The sequence below is a fragment of the Carassius gibelio genome, chromosome A7, assembly GCF_023724105.1.
Source record: "Carassius gibelio isolate Cgi1373 ecotype wild population from Czech Republic chromosome A7, carGib1.2-hapl.c, whole genome shotgun sequence".
In the NCBI taxonomy this organism is placed as follows: Eukaryota; Metazoa; Chordata; class Actinopteri; order Cypriniformes; family Cyprinidae; genus Carassius; species Carassius gibelio.
Window position 1 is genome coordinate 9161757 of NC_068377.1, and position 13309 is coordinate 9175065.

At 39.1% G+C, this 13309-nt stretch overlaps 1 protein-coding gene across 5 annotated transcripts in view; it reads left to right on the forward strand.

Moving 5' to 3' along the window:
* Positions 1 to 13309, forward strand: part of LOC128016587 (protein CBFA2T3) — a 43362-nt gene that overhangs the window by 8032 nt on the left and 22021 nt on the right. Inside the window, exon 1 of one of the 5 annotated variants that reach the window (XM_052601220.1) lies at positions 966 to 1885. The exons of the other annotated variants lie outside the window; for them this stretch is intronic. The gene's annotated coding sequence lies outside the window, so the exon portion shown is untranslated. Of the gene's footprint in view, positions 1 to 965; positions 1886 to 13309 lie in introns of those variants that run through there. 5 annotated transcript variants of the gene reach the window in all.

Below are 13309 nucleotides of genomic sequence, written 5' to 3' on the forward strand. Positions count from 1 at the left end.
ATGAATACCATTGCATTAGATGGCAAAGTATCAAAACCCATTGCCGTTTATTGCTATTTATTTTCAATGAAAAACATTTAACAAAATATTTAAAACAATAAACCAGTGGATATAGCCTACAGTTCAAAATGAAGACAAAAAGTAGTTGGACACCCTGTGATTGTCAGATAAGCGGAATATATCCATGATGAACTATACCTGCTTGAGAAGAACTCATTTTTATCCCCTAAATATCACCTTACTAGTAAAAGGATTAGCAAATGTGGTTCATAGCCTAGCCTACAATACTTGAACTTACCTATACATATCGTTTTATCCCAGAAATACATGTAAAACGACATATCGACTGTAGACCAATTACTAAAAGTAGGGACCATCCATCATCCATCTAGCCTACACTTAGACAGATTTTTTTTTTTTTTTTTTTTATGCAACACGATGCTCTAGAAAAATTAAATGCTCAGTTTGTAACTATGTTACAAAAACGTCATATCTCCAATCGGATTTGAATGAACTCGATCGGTCTTCGGGCACCAGCTGTCTGGCTGTCAATTGCCTGACGAATGTGAGTGTCTGCGCGCTTCACCGGCGCGCGCGAACTGATATGGGGAAACAGCGGCGACTAGCGGCGTGAGCTCAAACTGCGTTTAAAAACCTGGCAAAAACACCCGGCGTTGTGGAAGGACCATCAATACTGCTCTCATGAGAATCAATATGACATTTATATCAGAGACAGGGACAGTGCTTACGATCCCTCAAGAATTGCAGAAAATTGTGGGCACATCCTAATTATGTTAATAGCAGTCTATTTAAAATGTGATATGAATTATATTAGGAATCCTCAATATCAGAGGGAGTTATACAGCACAAGGGAGGTAGGCTGTCAGCTTGTGGTTCTGATGAGCTGTCAGAGAGAGAGGGGGGGGGTGCTGTAGCGAGAACGAGCGAGCGAAAGAGAGAGAGAGAGGTTAGGAGCGCAGGAGAACGCTTCTCTTCTCCAGATGGTGTTTTAAACGCAGACAGAAGGATCATTAGACAACACGCCGGCTTCCAACCACCGAAAACAACAAAAATAAACCAAAACGCGAGATGCTGCAGAGAGAAACAACGCAGAATGTGTAGCATCAGTAAGCTGGGACACGAATGATGTTTTTAATGGACCGTTTTTTCGCGTTCAGTGTGGAGGGAGTTCGCGAAGAACAGTTGGAATATTGACGGGAATATCTCCGAAACACTCTCTATCTGAATCATTATCTGAATCTGTAGACGAGGACTTTCGGGATTTACAAGAGATAATATTCACTACACTTCTACTTGGAAACATGGAGCATCAGTGGCAATATTAAAAAGGAAAAAACATCTATCTTATAGGAGGGATCACGGACATCGACTGTGGAATACGATATTGAAACCACCAAGAACGCGTGATCTGAATTGGAGGACTTTGCGATTTTATTGTGATTTGAGAAATCGAATGGAACTTTTTTTTTCGCCCTGTGCATTTTTCTAAGAAATTTGTCAACACGTTTCAAGATTTCGACATTTTAAAGGAGCGTAAAACCAAAGTCTCACTACTTTAATACTAAAGCTTTGCTGTGTTCTAGCTTTGTATGACATATTTTCGATTTCTCGAAATTGAATTACCTCATTATTTATTAGCTACTATAGCGAAACGTCAGCATCGCGTGCAATCCAGTTGAGAACTCTCTCTCAGACACTCTTTGATAAAACGTTATATATATAGGATTCTTATTCATTTTGGAAAGTTGTCACTTTTTTACAGTGATATTCAAGGCGAAATAATCTCCGTTTATTTCTATTTTAATTTTTCGGGTGGATTATTTTTTTGCTGCAAAATACCTCAGTTTGACTTCGACCTTCAAAAGTAAGTAATGCCTCTGCTTTATCTATAAACAATTTGTTCGTTTAATATCAACGTTTATTTCTCAAATAGCCTACATGTTAGACTGGACTTAAGTCTTAAGCGAAGACTATCAAATGCTTGTAGCAATATAGAAATTAAATTACCAAAGGCAACAACTTACCTGCTCTGTTTCAGTTTGTTTTTATATGCTGCATAAATGCAAAATTCAATTATATGAAATGCAAACATGATTGTTAAGCAAAAATAAAACATTTAATCATGCCACATTTATTACTCCATCTTTCTGTAATTATTTGTTTAGTTACGTTTTATGAAAAGAACACGCAAAATGCAACAAACATGAAGTTCATATTTTGCCAAAACAATCCCATCCTCTGAATTGGAACTAATTAGAGATGATCTAATTCAGTTAGGTCTGATCTCACAGAAATGTGCCAACACTGAGCTTTTAATTGTTTAACAATTTCTGAAGAGAAAGAGACCGTTGTTGTTTAGTGTAGAACCATATTTATCTGAGAGTATTAATAATAAATGGAATTGAGTAGAAATTACAGCATATAAGCAGTCTTCAGCCTGGCAATCTCACCACCTGTTTGTCTAATAAATGGTTAGTCTATACGAGCACAAAAATGAAGATGTGATCTAGTGCATTATGATGAATTGTTCATTGCATCCTTGCCAGCACACTGATGGATGAAACCACAATATGCTCTGGTGCAGCATAACTTGCCTAAACTGTCCTTCAGTCCAGCCCCGTCAGCATCCGTTGATGTTACTGCCATAGCACTGCAAACCACCATTTTACTCTTCAGTTGACCCCAGTGAAGATCAGCTGAATTATGAATGAACAGATGGTAGAAGTTCTCCCAACAGCTAAATGCTTAAAGGTGAAACCGCGCTGTGGCCACAAACTATCCTTAAGCATTACCACCAAATAGCCCTTTTAGCTTTTACAGACAAATGTCCCTGCTACATCAACTAAAACACCTCCACTAAGAGAAAGTCATTCATTAATCTTGAGTGATTATTCAATTTGCTTTCATGCTTATTCATGCTTTAGTAGATTTGTATAGATGAATTAGAGTCAAATGTCTCTGAGGAGACACTGCCTTCCATTGGTTGGGTGTTGAAATGGAGAACTTATTTGATTGCTTTTGCAGTTTCTGTAATGACAAGGGTTTTTGAAGTCAGTCTTACCTGCTAACTGTCTGCACTTAACAAACCTGGGCTGCGTTTCCCAAAAGCATCGCAAGCCTAATTTGATCATAGCTCCATTAGTGACTGGTTCTTCAACCAACTTATTAGGCTTACGATGATTTTGGTGAACACAACCAATCTTAGAATGATTGATAAATATATGTGCTTAAAATATTAAAACAAACTGCTAGATTAGAAAAATGACTATAGTATTTTTTTTTTTTTTTACCAAAATTCATACACATTATTTTAGTGAAAAACAATACTTTAAAAAGCTATAATGTAAAGTTGACCATGGTTCTGTAATCCAAAAACACATTGTAATTAGAAGTTGCCTTAGATATTACAAAATGAAACTTTATGATTTGCACTCAATGCAAATATAGTAAGGTTTATACTGGTACATGCAGTCAAGAGTTTTTCTTGTGAATGGTGTCCATTTCAATGATTGTGGCATATGTCTTAAATTTGCTAGTAAATAGGACGCCCGGGAGTGTGTCCTTCTGACAGTGCCCTGCAATGGGAGCAGGGACATGGTGTGCACTGGAGGTAATTATTGTAATTTGAGTGCGGGTGCAGGTGAAGTTTGCCGTCTCGTAATTAACGAGAGGAGCAGATGGTGGTGGGCGGGAGATGGGTGCAGGCAGACGGCCGGCAAAGCAGCAGGGGGAGGGAAGAAGAGAGAGCGAGAGCACTAGGGGGGTGGGGTCAGGCACTGATCAGTAAACACAGGCACATGATCGGCCAGGTAGCCTGACTGTCACCTGCACAAAAGATGTCACTCACACAACTAACCCCGCGATATGTGCACATAATACACAGCTCTGCACATAAACGCCAATTTACCTCTTTTGGCACAAATCAATACTATGTGAAGAATTCATCAAATCATTTTTTTTTTTTTTGCAGTTGCACAGTGGGTTGTGTATTTGGTGACATAAGAAGGACTTTGCATTTGACTACTTCTATGACGTATTTGCTGTATTTGGCCCAAGTGTTCAAGTGAGGATGAAGACCACAAGTCTGTGTCAAACTTTTCAAAACCTGATGGAACAGACTTAAAGTACTGTAGAAATGCAAGTGTTTACATAGCTTTATTTGAATTTTAAATACTTTGCATTTTAAAATCAATTTCTAAATGTCTGTTCAGTAGTAGCCTACCTATAACATGACAATTTTAATTTCTAATTAAGTGATAAAAATCAGTTCCAAATGTTGTACAAAATATACTAATCTATGCAGCAATAAAACTTGTAGCATTTTGTTTTACTGTCGAATTATATGTTATATCGAATTTTTTATAATATTTAACTTACGTTGGAAAGGTTTCCATGACCTCTCGTGATCTTGGCAAAAAGTCTCTGGATTTATTTCATGATGCATGATAGGATACACAAATATTCAAATGGCAAATTAATATTTTGCGCTCAATTATTTACTTATCAGGCAAGTGGCCACATGATAAGCAGGAAAATTACTCTGTGTAGTCTTTATCACCCAGCTACGGAGCCCCGCACATGACACGCAGGAAAAAATATAAGGCTAAGTTGTGTGCACGATTTACTAATTCGTTCCATCAATGTACTAAAATGTGCACACTATTACTATAGCGTTCCCTCAATTTACTATTGGGTTCACTCGATTTATAAACTGTGCGCACAACTTAGTAATTTGTTCCCTCGATTTGCTAGATCGTGCGAACGATTTAGCAAATCGAGCAACGCTATAGTAATCGTGTGCACATTTTAGTAAATTGAGGGAACAAATTTGTTAATTGTGCGCATAATTAATTTATTTTTTCTTGCATTTCATGTGTGGGGCTCCGTACCCTGCAGAGGTTTCTTTTGCAAAATAATCTGCTGACTTTAACACTATCCTCACCCTTGCTGTGACCCCAGTTTGGGAGCCACTAGTGTAGGCAATTTGTGCTGTATTAAATGGTCTGTTACGATAATCTGTTTGTTTGATTACTAATGCCTGTGTAGCACGGCATTGCACACAGAGGACAAAAATGTTCAGCCTTCATGATTTATCGTCATACGTGTTAAAATTGACAAAGCATACCAAACTGAACCAAATGATATAAATGCAAAATTATGAATTCATGAATATATAACGGTATCCACGGTAAAGCAAAACATATATAATGGAACAACATAATACCGGTTGTAATGTTCATACCGGTATAGCACCCACCCCTATTTGCTATCTAGCCATCCCAGCATCTAGAGATCACACACTGATCCTAATTCCTATAATGCATTAATGTAGTTGTGCAGTCACATGAGTCCTGAGCAGGGTGGGATATCTGCAAGCTTCAGAACAAGTTTTTTTTTTTTTTTTTTTTTTTTAAGTTGCGTGTGTTGAAAGGAATGCCTTCCAGATCCACACTGGAAAAGTGCATAAAATAAAAAAATCCAATACTGCACAGTGCACACACCACAAAACCAATGTGTATGTCATAGATACAGGAAGAGATAAGGTTATGTTTTAGTGCTCAATTCTGATTGTAATTGCTCAGATCCTTTTGTTGTCATTGTTGTTTGTTTGGCTGTTCACATTATTTTCAAAATGTGGCCAATATCAGATTTGAGTGTAAACTGGTCAGTCATGAACTGACCTGCATCCCCAAAAGAACAATAACAAACATGTCACGCACGCAGTATGCTGTCATACAGAAGTAAACATGGAAGACACAAAAACTAAAATTTATGTTTTCATTTAGAAGCTTATGTGTCACAGACACATAAGACAGCAATTTTGTGCACAAGTGGCAAGGAGAAGTAAAGATAAGGAGTAAGAACGCAAAATTTGTAAATTATAGGTCTACTTTTCCTTGAAGTTATGCTTGTATAGAGCCATCATCAGTGACCATATATTTACTGCTATGTAAAATTATGTAAAAGTGACTCCTATCAATAAAGAATTGTCACATGAATTCCGATATGACTGTTCAGACTAAGATCGCATTGCAAAACATTGCACCTGTATCTGATTTAGAAATGATCAGATTCCATGTGGTTTGTGTTGTTTACACTGTTGAAAAAAAAAAGAAACACAGATCTGAGTCACATGTGACTAACAAAATATAGGATTTGAGCCACTTTTCCCTGCGGGCTGAATGTACTGTAGACTAAGAGAAGAGACTCAATCAGTCCAAATTTAACAACAGATGAATGTCATATTTGATTAGCCTTCTAGCTAGATGAATTGCTGATAAAAATATCACATGAGCACAACATCGGTATTTCAGTGTGTCTTAATACTTACTCAGGAGTGAAGGCTCTATAAATCCTGCTGTTATGGCAAATTGTCCCAGCAGTCCTTCCGGTTGTCCTACCTTGGCAACCCCAGGCTCCCAACGGGAATGCCAGTGAGAAGGAGCAGCAGGGATGGCCAAGGGGGCAATTGCCATGGTTTCTACCCTGTTTATCACTCCAAACAGTGGGAAAGATGGCGACAGTGTGGTGAGCACACGTGTTTGACATTATTGTGACCTGTTGGCCTCTCTCAGGAGAAGGAGAATGTCAGAGAGCAGAGGAGCCGGACAACTTCCAAACATCTGGGGTAACAAAAAAACACATTCACGCCACATTGTAGGAGTGGGAAGTTCCCTCTGAGAGAGAAACCACATCACTCTCAAATACATTTACTCTACTTGCTCTTTCCTTCTCACAACTAAAGGTGTTGTCCTATCTTAATGGCACAATTGGTCAGATTTTAAAGATAAATACATGTAAAACTGAGAATTCTGTATGAACCAGTGTAGATAGACTTTTGGCATTCAGCATTAAGTCCACACTGCAACTTATTCTGGCCAGTGCCTACCCACTTAGACAGGAAGATACTGCCTGATTGCCATGTGAATGTTTTTACTTAATTGAAAAGAAGTTCGCAAACATATCAAACGTAATAACTATGTCTTGAAGCACACATTGTCTCCCATCCAACTGTGAAAATAGCCAATCAAGTTAAAGCTTGTATTCTCATGAAATGAGAGACTGCTCATGCTGATGTTTCTAGATTGCTGGATACTCATTTCTCTGTAAAGAAAAACAGATCTGATCTGATGTGATCAAATATGGGGCATTGTAAACCACTTTGAGAAATGGCTCCCACTGATTTGGTTTGTTTTGTTTGAATGATAAGCAAACTTTTACTAAATAAGATGCTGGAAAAAAAGATTGGAGGATTTAAGGATAAATTGCCAGCGGAAGTATTGCTGAGAGACAGGGTACCAGCTGGAGTAATCCCTGCTGGTAGAGGGGTTTATTAATCAAATAGTGTGGAAGTTCATATCACAGCTCCTGTCTGTGATAAAGCTAGTTCCTTACTCCTTCTCTCGCCCTCAGCCAGTAAGTTATCTCAGTTCTGAGTGGTAACTACAGATGAAGTTCAGTTATAAAGCCCTCACACACACACACATACAATTCTCCCCACAATGATGTTAAAGTATTGAGAAGGGGCTCTGGGCTGGATTGGGGCTGGAAGACGTACGATGTAGTGTATTTGCACAAATTAAAGCAGCCGTTATCTTATGGAAACAGAAGCAGAGCGCCAGACTATCCTGTCATTCTTGAAATGGGTTTGAGCTGAATTTCACTGCAGCTCCAGTCTATTACGAAGGCCTTAATCTAAAGCAGGGGTCTCCTCTGATAAGTTATTGTTCCACAACCAGGGATCCACCAGAAGGAAGTTTCATTTCCATACAAAAAAAAAAAAGGAAAATTTTCAAAACGAATGGAATTAGAAGAAACATTTTTGTTGATACCAAAATGTTCTAGACGGAGGAGGGGTAGATACTTTCAAGAGGATGTTTCTATAAGGAAATTAACACAAATTTCTGTAGAGACTTTATTGAAAGTGTCTATTAAGAGGAATGAAAAAGAATGCCGAAAGCTGCATTAATCCCACTCTTGACACAGAGAAAGAAAAGGAAAGTGAATGAATTTTCTTTATTATTAGGCACATGCAGTCATTTACAGTGAACCTTAAAATGTTGCCTACTGTATATAGGCAACTCACTAGGTTTTAGAACAAATACTTTATTTTATGTTCATTTATATTTATATATTTAAAAAAATTTTTTACCGTTTTTGTGTAATAAATGTAATTTCCTTTTTTTGTTTTTTTTTAAATTGCCACTTTTTTATGCTGCAATGTTTTGTTTATTTCATTAGATTTTATAAAATTATATTATTTTGTATTTGTCACTTGTTTAATCAATTTGTATGTTATATTACTTTAAATCTCAATATTTGGTGTAAAGATATGGTATAAAGTGGAACCTTTACGAAGGCTATAGATAAACAACGACTTTAAGGCAACATCAAATAAGAGCGAAAAGACAGAAATGTTAGTGGCTGAAAGTGAGAAAGATTATAAAATGAAAAGGCTTGGGTACCATATTGTATCAAAATGGTCAAAGTATTGTCCTTGGGGATCACTTTAGCAATTTCATCGAAAAAGAGAAAATTAATAAATATATGGATTTAATGTGTGTGTGTGTGTGTGTGTATGTGTGTGTGTGTGTATGTGTGTGAGTTAGGCAGGTTTTAGTCTTTTGTGCTCCACAAATCAGCAGGCTGTAATGATGCAAGAGCCAAAGCAAACAAGACTATCAGTACTAGGCTACAGCTGGCCATAGCCTAAGAGAAAGATAGAGAGAGAGAGAGTGAATGCTATGGAGAGACAGCAGCTGTCAGGCCCCGCATCTTGCACCTGTCACACAGGAAGTCAGGGCCTGCCACTATTTCCTGGATACGCCTCCTCAGCCAAACACTTCTGCTGATTTCTCAGAGGATATAAGGGACAGGGAGAGAGAGGGAGGGAAAGAGAAAGAACAAGTCAAACTAGTCAAGGAACCAGGATCAAGAAAGGAAGAGGAATAGAGTATGTTAGTTGTGTGTGCTGTCTTCACATATTCAGTAGATCTACAGCCTTATATCGGGACTGTGAAATAGAAATATTTTAAAATTCAGTACTAGCACATCGCATACTGTATGGTATACGGTATTTTTTTTACTGTAAAAATCCTTTGAGAACTATGGTACAATGCTATTCACATTATATTGCTGTAGATGAGAAACACTGACCAGCAGAAACGCACCCAAGCACTCTTTGCGCTCGTTTACATTTTCATCCTTCTCCCAGGTAATAGTGTGACAGGATGTGACATCACTTCTACCGCAGTAACAGATGGTGAGCATGGTGGAATGGCATTATAGCCACTCTTGTTTTTCTTCCAGTCATGTGAGCAGGGGATCTGTGGTGTGTGTCTGTGTGTGTGTGTCCAGGCCCTGTGTGTTTTGCTTGGCACGTGTCCTCATTGTTTGTTAGGATTGTCAAGGCGGGTCCTCTGGAGGGCTTCTGTGTCTAATTCCCCAGCCACCCCTCATGCTGCCTGTATGCAATTAACAGAGTAATTAAAAGCTTGATGAGCTAATTGGTGTTGGGTGAAGCTGCAGGTGTTTTGATTGGGGAGCTTGGTTGTGGAAGTGCGGAGAGCAAACAGATTCCTGCCATAGATCACTTTGTCTCTTTTTCCCCCCACTATTAAAATAATACATGAGTTTAGGGAAAGCATAGCTATTATAACTATTTATCAGCCTTGATGGGAAAATTGCAATTGTTCCATAATGATCATTCTTGTAGGGCCGAAGAACAAGAATGTCTTCTCATTTGTCCAAGCACCAATAAAACAGTCATGAGAATTATGACTCTCCAAGAAGAACAAAATTGTTTCATTATTTTGTTTATCTTTATGTTGTTTCCTAGCTTAATTTCCAGTATGAAACCGTTTATCCACAAAACGGCTGCACAATTTGACACAATAATCGAAAATCTGAAGTTGTTGTTTCATCATTATTTTGATGTTGGATGTACAGTCATGAAGAATGGGATTTTAGTCCAGTGAGATTCTACAGTTGGTTCACAGACCCGTAGAAACCTCATTGCTGGTTGCAGTCCCTTCTGTCGATTGGTGTTGAAGTGAATGTCATTTAACCACTGTGACAAGCAATGTTCAACAAAAACATTTTGCCCATAGTGACATCTTACTGGCTCAATATTCCGTTACACATAAATGTCAAACCTGGTTTGTTTGGCTTTGATTTTGTCACTGTCAGTGAAGACAGAAAAATTACTTGATGGTCAAAAGTTTCTTTATTACAATACAGTCTTTCACTTTCTTACACTTCTTTTACACATTGACTTTTTCTTGGTTGTCGTAGCTTTCCTCTCTCGCTAAAGAACTCTCTCTCTCTCTTTGAATATCAGTTGACAGATGTGTTGGCGTTGGCTGTAAGCTGGCATTACTCTTGGTCCCCAGGTGCCTGAGCTGAGGACGTTCCTATGTGTGTGCTTGTGAGAGTGTGTGACAGTTATTGATGTCCAGGTGTGTGAGAACAGCGACACACTGAGAACACACTGCCTCCGCCTTAAGCACAACGGTTACTTCAGGCAGCACAGGAAACAACTACAAATGCAACAAGTCCACAGAAGGGTGGAGGGACATGAGACTCAGAAGGTAGTCTTGGACTGTGAAACAGACAGATTTCTGCACTTTAAAACTAAAAAACTCAGACCACTTACAAGAACCTAAACAACAAGCACCTTCTTTTGTGCTAGCCTGTTCCATATTCCTGCAGAAGTGGACATACACTCTCGACTGGTGCCCAGTGCTGTCCTAACACACTCCAGATGGGCCGAGCTGGGGAGTTGTTCTTGGCATGTCCCGGCTCGGCTGAATGTCACAAATACTTTCCTTTATTTAGGAATGGCTAAGGCCAGGCGGCTGAGGAGAGGATAGGAGGAGCAGCTCGGCAACATCTGGATTTTATTAGCAGCCATTGGGAGAAATCTGTAAAGGAAGTTTTTTTCTCTCTTGCCTTTTGGGTAGTACTTGGCTTTCCAGAACCCTGACCACTGATAGAGCCTTCCCTGCAGAGAACAGATGGCACAGAGACTTCAGTACAATTTTATCAATAATAACAATAATAGTCAAGCGAGTATGAAAGAAAGAGAGACATCTACTATGCTAGCTTGTGTTTTGTATGCTGCTCCATAGCATGATATGCTTGCACCCCATGTGTCTTAACTTGCCTGATCGTCAATACTCCCTCAGTCAGCTTTCCAAAAAAAAACAATGCTGTTATAGTTTTACCAGCAATATTCAGGATGGTTATTCTGGTCTATATGCTGTATTTTACACACACCCCACCAGCCTGGACCAACAGGGTAAGAGGAAAGAACTTACTGAAGTAGACCATGACTTTGCCAGGTAGGTTCCTGAATCAACATCCATGTTGGCCAGTGGGGTCAAGGTTTGGCAGGTTAGCTTAAACAACTAGTCCATGCTAGTAGATGCCATAATGAACCATTTTGTCACTGGGAATGCTAATGGATAGCTTTCTCCAGATGTAGCTTATTGCTGTGACTTTAGGGACAGGAAAGATGGGGAAAAGATTGTGGTTAATTCTAGGGTTAGAACTAAGTCTTTCTCCCAGTTTATCCGCACCCTTCTTGGCTAAATCAAGGTAAACTCTCTTGAAAGTGTGTTTGAGTGGAAAATGATCTTTCGATAAACATGTTTCTTTTCGTCTGTTCATAAAGTGTTATAGTCGAGCCGAGTTGAGATATTCCCCTCTTACCGCTGTGTGTATGTCTGCTTCCTCATAACAGGAGTACATGAGGATCTTTTTGGAACTGCCATAAGAGAATGTGTCGCTACACTCTTTAACACAACTGTGGTTAAACATGCACCATTTTTGGTGACCCTAACATTCTTTCCCACACACTGGACACGCTGGACATCTCTCTCACACACATACATATACAGAGTCTCAATGCCCAGGGGTCTGTTCAGCTTTTGACTAAATATGAATTTATTGCCATCTGAATGTTTGTTTTCTCAAAACATATTTGCTCAGCTGAAGACTCCTGCTTAGACTCACAGAGAGTGTGTATTTGTGTGTGTGTGACCTTTCACTCTTTTTCTATTGTATTATGAGTGAAAAAGTTGTAAATAAGTAAAGGATAAGCTCTCTTGTCCAGTATGGAGACCACATGATGCTGGCAAATCAGATATGGACAAATTTACTTTCTAACTCTGTTTCAAAACCTAATGAGCTGCCTTGCTGTCTACTACCTACATAGGCAGGTTCCTTCTAAAGGGGCATCCTAACTGGAGATTGATGTTAGCAAGAATCCATTTGTTTTTTTATTAGAAATGATTTAGATCTAGTTGAGTAACCAAATATACCTAGTTACTGTAGTTACCTCCCACTATAGTTCCCACACTAGTTCACGCTGGCTCCTACAAAGGCCATTTTAGGGGCAGACTCATGTCTGTCTTGGGACATTGTCCAGTCAGATCCAAGTCTTGTGGCAATGTCTGTTTCTTCACCATAAAATATTAGAACGTGGGCTCCATTTCAGGGGTCTACTGAGGAGCTTCGGGTGATGATGAGGAGAGATGGTGGGATGGCAGGGGAGAGGGATAGCAAATGGACAGGTCTTGAAGTGCTGGCCAGGGGTCGAGCGCTGTAATCCTGCTGTTTTGATGAGATGCCTCTGTCTGTGTGGACTCGGCAGTGGCCTGATGGGGAGCAGATGTGGGAAGGCAGGCGGTCGGGCACAGAGCCAGAGCAGCTGGGAGATATTAAAAACAAGAGCATTCCTAGAGACTGGGGGAATTACAGTGGAGTGGAGAGGAGGGGGTTAGATACAGGGACAGGGAAAAGAAGCCATGTGAAGACAGAGAGAGGGTTACCTCAAGGGGCTTTTCACTGTGTTTGAGTGAAAGGTAGCTTAGTACAGACCAATTGTTGGAACAAGTGCCTGTGTGAACAAGGAATAATGTCTCGCACACACATTTACCTAGACATTTAAATGTTATATAGACATCTGTTGTTTTTATATAAATCTGATTATTTTGACAATAGAAAAACCTAGCCCATAATCCTTTCCCTAAAAGAGAACTTTGTCCCTTATAGGTCTATACATTTGCATCTGTCCCTTCTATAAAAAGCAAAACACATTACTTTAGGAGTTATTTTATATTTGAGGATATCCCTAGAAATCCCCAAAGAGTACTTTAGCAATATTTAACTAAGTTCTAGCTAAGTGTAGCTAAATAGAACCCTACACATCTCACAAACTCTAAAAAGAGCAAATCACAGAAACCAGAATTCTGGGCTTGTCATTATATGATGGATTCTTGTGTGT